Source organism: Pinus tabuliformis, chromosome 6, assembly GCF_031772625.1.
Source record: "Pinus tabuliformis cultivar Carrire ecotype Pingquan chromosome 6, CPIR1, whole genome shotgun sequence".
NCBI lineage: Eukaryota > Viridiplantae > Streptophyta > Pinopsida > Pinales > Pinaceae > Pinus > Pinus tabuliformis.
In genome coordinates this window covers 1,659,969,022-1,659,975,577 of record NC_142292.1, presented here as the reverse complement: position 1 = coordinate 1,659,975,577, position 6,556 = coordinate 1,659,969,022, and positions in this window count along the sequence as shown.

The window sequence follows — 6,556 nt, the reverse complement described above, 5'->3', positions numbered from 1 at the left end:
TGCCCTAAAGTCAGTTTGTTGGCATGGAGATCTTACTGCGAAGACCTCCCAGCTCCACTTGTGCCACTGCTACCTCAATTGTGCTCTGCGTGGCTGCCTGTTTGATCTGCTCTGTTGCTGGTCCCGTAATGTCTGCCTTGATTTTCTGTTGCGTGCTCTGTAGGTTCGCCAACTTCTCTTGAATTTTGGCAGAGATAATGTAGGCCTCATCCAACCAAGGCCCCAATCTGGCTTTGAGGACCACCTCTTTCCTCTGCGCTGCTCCATCGGTTCAAGCAACTGTTTCACCTCCTGCAGCTTGGCCAATCGTTGTGCTACAACAACAATGCACGTTGTTGCTTTCGCTTCATCATACTGTTGTTGCAATTTATGGGCTTCTGTATTTAACCTCTGCAGGTTAGGATCTTCGAGCAGAGCTGTGACTACCTCCATGGATTCCTCGACTCCATCCTTTACAGCGGCTTCGGGCTGTTCCCTGAGGTTTGACACAGTTGAAGGCTGTGACTTCAACTCTAACTCTGTGATTTTCAGAATCAGTTCAAATTGAACCTTGGCCACTTTTGTCTTGGTGTTGCACACGCCTGCAACCAGCTTCCTGATCTTTGCCTCCATTGGTGCTTCCTCCAGGATATGTAGTTTAGGGACTGTTCTACATGCCTCAGCCACCACGACTGCAAGCTGGTTGTTCTATGCCTGAACTTTTTTCTTTGCCTCCAATGCTGCTGATTTCTCCACGAACATCTATTCGTTGTTGACTTTGTACTCATTGATCAAGCTTAGCGCGCACTGTTCCTAGGCCTTAACCTATGCTATCATACCTGCCTGCAACATGTGAAGAAAGTCGCTGGGCAGAGCGGCCAGGTTAAGGCCAATATTCTTCAAAGAGTTGAAAATAGCCTTGCTAGTGTCCACCTCCATGCTCAAATCTCTATCAGGCAGTGCAACTACCCGAAGGTCCAATGACCGAACCATCTCTACGACTTGAGTGGTCCTCGGTGCCAAACTAGTTGATGCCATGTTGCTCTGTCCTGCACCTACTTGGATTCTCGTTGTCTGGATCTACAGCTCGCGCAGACCTGTCTGGATGATGCTCAATGCCTACTTTTGCTACTACTCAAACTACTGCAACAGTTCTGCTGTTGTGTCCGGTACCTTGTGTGCAATTTCATCCAGGTCGCCATTTGTCAAAATAATCGGATCCAGTGACAGCTTGGTGGCCTTTGTTTTCTTCCGATGTCTTACTCGAAAGGGAGTTCTCTCCTACTGATCACTACCACCCTACTCTGACTGCTCTTCCTCCTCCATTTGGGGTGAAGGAGAATTCTGACTTCTTTCAGAGCCACGCTCTTCCTGCTCTGCTTGTTCCTTCGCGGTGCACTCCGCTTCTACTCGAGCCTTCTCCTCGACTTCTTTCTTCCTCTTCTCAACCAACTGCTGAACCTTTTGTTTGGCCGCTTCCTTTTCCTTCTTATCCATGGACTTGCTAGTCCTAATGGCCAGGTCAAAAGGAGAATGCCACTCTGTGGGCCAACACTTGATGACCTCTTCAATAGCGTCATCAATAGCAAGGTAGGGTAGGTTGAACCACTTTTGCTCCGGATCCTTCCACGCCCGGATGTATACATTGTGAAAGTCCTCTTTGAACTCTGCATACTCGAAGAGTATTTCAAACATGGTTGGGCACAACCACGACTTATGGTTGATGGTCTTGTGAGTGCTCACCTCCATCAGAACCCAAAATACTTTGCTCTCTGTGACCCGCGCGACATCTTTTGTGGCCCAGAGAGATGCAAATTTCGCGGCTTTCGGTAAATCTTTCTCTATTGGAGGAAACTGGCTGTCCTTCGAAAAATCCCACATGACGAGCACTGTTTACAGAAACAATCATGAATAGTGGAACATCTTACTGTCATTCTGTGCCTCTCTGTAGTTCGTGAGGAAATCACTGCACAGGTAGCGTGCGTAGTTGAACTGTATGCCCTTTGCGCACTGTGCTGCCAATGAAACCACTGGTGTCGACACCTCATCCGGGTGACACTTTATCATAACCTTGCTAGCCAAAATCTACCTATCAACCTTGACCGCAAGGTCAGTAATTGAATTAATCAAGTACCCACGCAACTTCTTCACAAGTTTAAACTTGTCCTTCATCTTTTTAGCGAGGTCGCGCTCGCTCGTATTTCTGCGAAATGCCTTGGCTAGATTTAGTCCTAAATGTGGAAATAGCGTGATTCGATGGATCCACATATCGGTGATGGGTACCAATGCATTTAAACACAAGCACCCGTCATGCACCAGGCACAACAACTGCTTAATGATGATTAGGTTTATATTTGAGCAATGATAGTGCGACACCCACAACAGGTTCAACAACCCTAACTTCTTGACTCCGCGAATCCATTCCACATGCTCCAACACGGTGACACCAGACTCTTGGTAGAAGACTCTCTGCATGAAGGTGTCGGTAGCCATGTGGGGGAACCGCTCGTGGTCTGCCAAATCCCAATCTTTGATCTTTAAGTGCGGGATCCGCACTAAGCGCAGACCTTCAAAGGTGATGTTCTTCGGTAATAGGGGTGTGTTGAGGAGGAACTATCCTACATCTGGGTACTTTGGGACCTTCACCTTTCCCTTGCATGTAGGGATATTGTTGTTGGGAAAAGTATCTATTCAGAATGCCCCTATCCCACTCTAAGGTGTGATAGTGCCTTAGCAACAAACAAGGAAAACTATTTTCATATTATTCTTTATAAAATGTAAACGAAGAGGAAGGATGTAACTAACCTGTGTCTTTCGCTAGTTTGTTGATCCACTCGCTCTCCTCTTTGTTCGCTTCCCGCTTCCTGCTCCCTTACTGGCCCAGCTTCACCAAGTTCCTGCAAGATCACAGAAGAGGAAAACTACGCAACAGACATAGATTTACATTCATAAATAGCTTAGGATCAGATTTAAGCTAAACATGCAAATATAACAAAGCATCATTGATACACAGCATGTAGGAGAAACTCAAATAGTTTTATTGATATGATAAGAAAGTCCAAGAGGAGATACAACCAAGTGAGTCCCGATCCAGCATCTACCTCCCAGCAAAGGAATCCCTTCCTCACCTCCAACAAAGCATAAATCACCAAATGCACTAATCTCAATCTCAAACCAACAACAATTCTTTGCAAAGTACAAAATTCCAGCCTCTGGATCTCTGGGATGAGGGATCCATATGAAGATGTAAGCAGAGAGGATGAGTCAGCTTATGTTTTGACTTGTGGCTTCTCTCTGTTAGTTCTTGTTTCCACTTGGAGGCTGAGAGCCTCTTACTCATCCTTGGTCGAACTTAGTGAGGCAAGTGTCATTGAGGAAGATTCTGGAAGCTTCCATTGTCTGTACACCTCGCGGAATGACACTGCCATTTGGCATTTCTCGCTCAGCGCACCCTGGTAGTGCATTTAGGTGCGTTGCAACGCACCTAGCTAGTGTCCTGGGGTTCTTTGCAACGCAGGCAGCTAGTGGAGCATCTGAATTGATCCTGAATTGACTGATTCTGAGTAGTTTTTGGTGGAGAACTTCTGGGAGAAGCTGTCATTGGTTGACGTTGTTCCTTTAGGGGCAGGAACAACACTTTTAGGGACTTTGGATCCCTTGGATTATGGACATTTCATGCTCAATGCTGTAAGGCACAAGAATGTCTATAACAGTTGCCCCCTAAAGTATGAGACCGTTTATCGGGTGAAAGCTTTATTAGGAGGATCCGAAGTTCTTTCAATGCTGGGAGGCGACCTGTAATAAGATACAATACAATACATTATTTTTCATACTGTTTTCATGATCTAGCTGAGGCGGGCATTCCCATGCTCAACTTTATAAATTCATTTTTATGTACATAGGACAGACAATCGTCTGATGGTAGACTGATGATCTTGATGAAATCATCATCCTTTTGGTAGGATGATTATCTGTGCTGCAATGCTGTACATGTCAATGTCTTTATTTTTCCTGAATATATATCGCAGCCCGGATGGATGAAACTAGATCCGGGGTCTTCAATCTCGTCCGATATTCACTCTAAGTACAAGTCGATCCATGTGAGAAATGTTTTGAAGTCGAACATGGAAAGACATCGCTTGATTACCAGTCAATAATGTAAACTATTAACAAGCGCGAGAGGAATCACTGATAATGATAATGACCCTCAAGGTACTGCAGTACAATTCACGTGGTGTGAATAAAGGACTTGGCGTCGAACACCACACAAAATCTTTCGGTCGAAGGTCATTGATGTATACCTGTCTCCGGAAGTGAGAAACTTGCCATTGAGGCATGCAAGCTTCAAAGTACTGAAGCGGGTGTTCCTAGATCAACTTCTTGGATAATGAGCTGATGTCGACAAGAAGTGATCTGTCAAAGGAGGGCCTTAATGTAACCCACATCAGTGACACAGAACGGAGCAAATGATTTTGATGGAGGTGAAAACGATATGATGATATATGGTTCAGGGTGGCGGTCATGAAAGAATGAAGTATAATGTATGGTAGTGGATGGGACACGGGTGACTTCTCTGGATGACTTCTCTTGAACATATCGGCGACACTTATATGATGGATTGGTAGCATTTACCCCAAAGGTGGATGGTATGGCGAGACCATGGTGATGTGACCGGTGAATGAAACAACCCAACCCGACTCAGGCACGGAGTGGAAGTGTCATGTTCAAGAGCGACTTGCTACCAATAAAGGTTCTTTGAGTTTCTTCCCAATTTTTCCCCAGTCATTGCTGACCAATACCTCTTTATTTTTGTCAAGCTTGAGGAGGATAACATATTCTTGTTCTATAATTTGCCCTTCGAGCAAACCCATCGCTATGTTTTAACGAGCCTAGCGATAATGAAACTCATTCTCGTCTAAAGACAAGTTTGTCGCTATTAATCTTTTTAACGAGTCTAACGACAAAGATAACTCGGTCCTTTTAATTTTTAGAGAGTCTGAAAAGGTACGTAAAGATAACTCCGGAAGTCCTTTTTCGTCATCTAATCCCTTAAGTCCGAAAAAGTATAAAACAATACGGAAGGGATGAATTTTCGATAGTTTTAACGAGCCGAACAAAACAAGCGCTCGATCTTTTTGTGCAATAATCCCTCAGGTCCAAAAAGATTAAAATCTAGAGGAGGGATAGCTCTTCCGGTTGCTTTAACGAGCTGGAAGGCCAAAACTCGGCAATCTTTTCATATTTTACGAGTCAGATGAAAAGAGCTTAAAGAAGACTCGTCTTTTGAGGAACGAGTGATAAAACGGGTAGCAACTGATTCCAGGTAAGGGTTGGAATTTTCCAATCACGGTAGTGTCACAAGGATGGCTAGTGAAATCACTCTTCGCAGCTGTTCCTCAAAATGGGTAAACAATCAAATGGAGGTGAATGATCGGCCAATGGAAAAGTGGAGGTGTCGGTGCAAACACGACCAAGGCTTTAATGGCTGATAATGTTACATTCACGGTGGTTATTTACCAGAGGATAGTTCATTTTTTAACGAGCTTAAACGCGGATTGAAACACTTGCTCGGTCTTATGTTTATTTTTTAACGAGCATGAACTATATGCTAAAACGGCTCGATCTTATGTTTACTTTTTAACAAGCATGAACTATGTGCTAAAACTACTCGATAACATGGTCTAGTTTTGATTTTTACCATAAATAGCTTTGCCTTTTGAAAGATAGTATTGTTCTTTCAATTGCTTCATCAAACTAGTTAGAAATGAACAACATTTGCTTGAAAATGAGATTAAAACGCTAATATTTTACTTTGAACTACGTAAAAAGCAATTAAAAAGTATTTTTACCTCTCATTTTACCATTTCATTTGAACTTGGTTTGTTGGAGCTTTGGAGGTGCCTCTTCCCCCTTGATTTTCATCAGATAATTTCGGGAGATTCTGTGGACGATTCTTGGCGCCGTCTGGACCAGGTAGGAGCTAAACCCGAGCTCTTTCATTTCATGGTTTCCTTTCTGCATTCTGTGCTTCATTCCCTGATTTTCTGAGCCCCTAGGGTTTGATGGGCTCGTTCTGCCATCATCGCACCTTGGGCACTCGAAACCTGCGCTGAATGTTGACCATTATGAAGGTAGTTTGACATTCAACGCAGGTGGAACACTGTGCAGGTGCGTTGGGCGCAGAAAAGGATTTTGTTGCACAGTTTTTGATGAAAATTTTTGCCTGTTTCTCATCAAAACCAGGATCTAACTCCCCTCTTGTTTGTTTTTCAGATATTTTGGAGCAAAATGACCCTTACATGGCGAGAACAAGAACATGAAGAAGAGGACATGATTGCCCTACATGATCCGGTTACAGTGAACGCGCTGCGGAACTGTGGTTTGCTGAAGTTCTTCCGCATCTCTAGCATGAGACAGCGTATCAACCTACTGTAGTATTTGCTCGATGCCTGGGATCCTATCAATCAAGTTTTCCAGATTAGGGGCAAATCTATCCCCTTGACCGCAGTAGACATTTACTTCTTGACTGGCTTGTCGAGGCGGGGTGCCCCCATCTCTTTGTTAGGTTCGGCCCGAG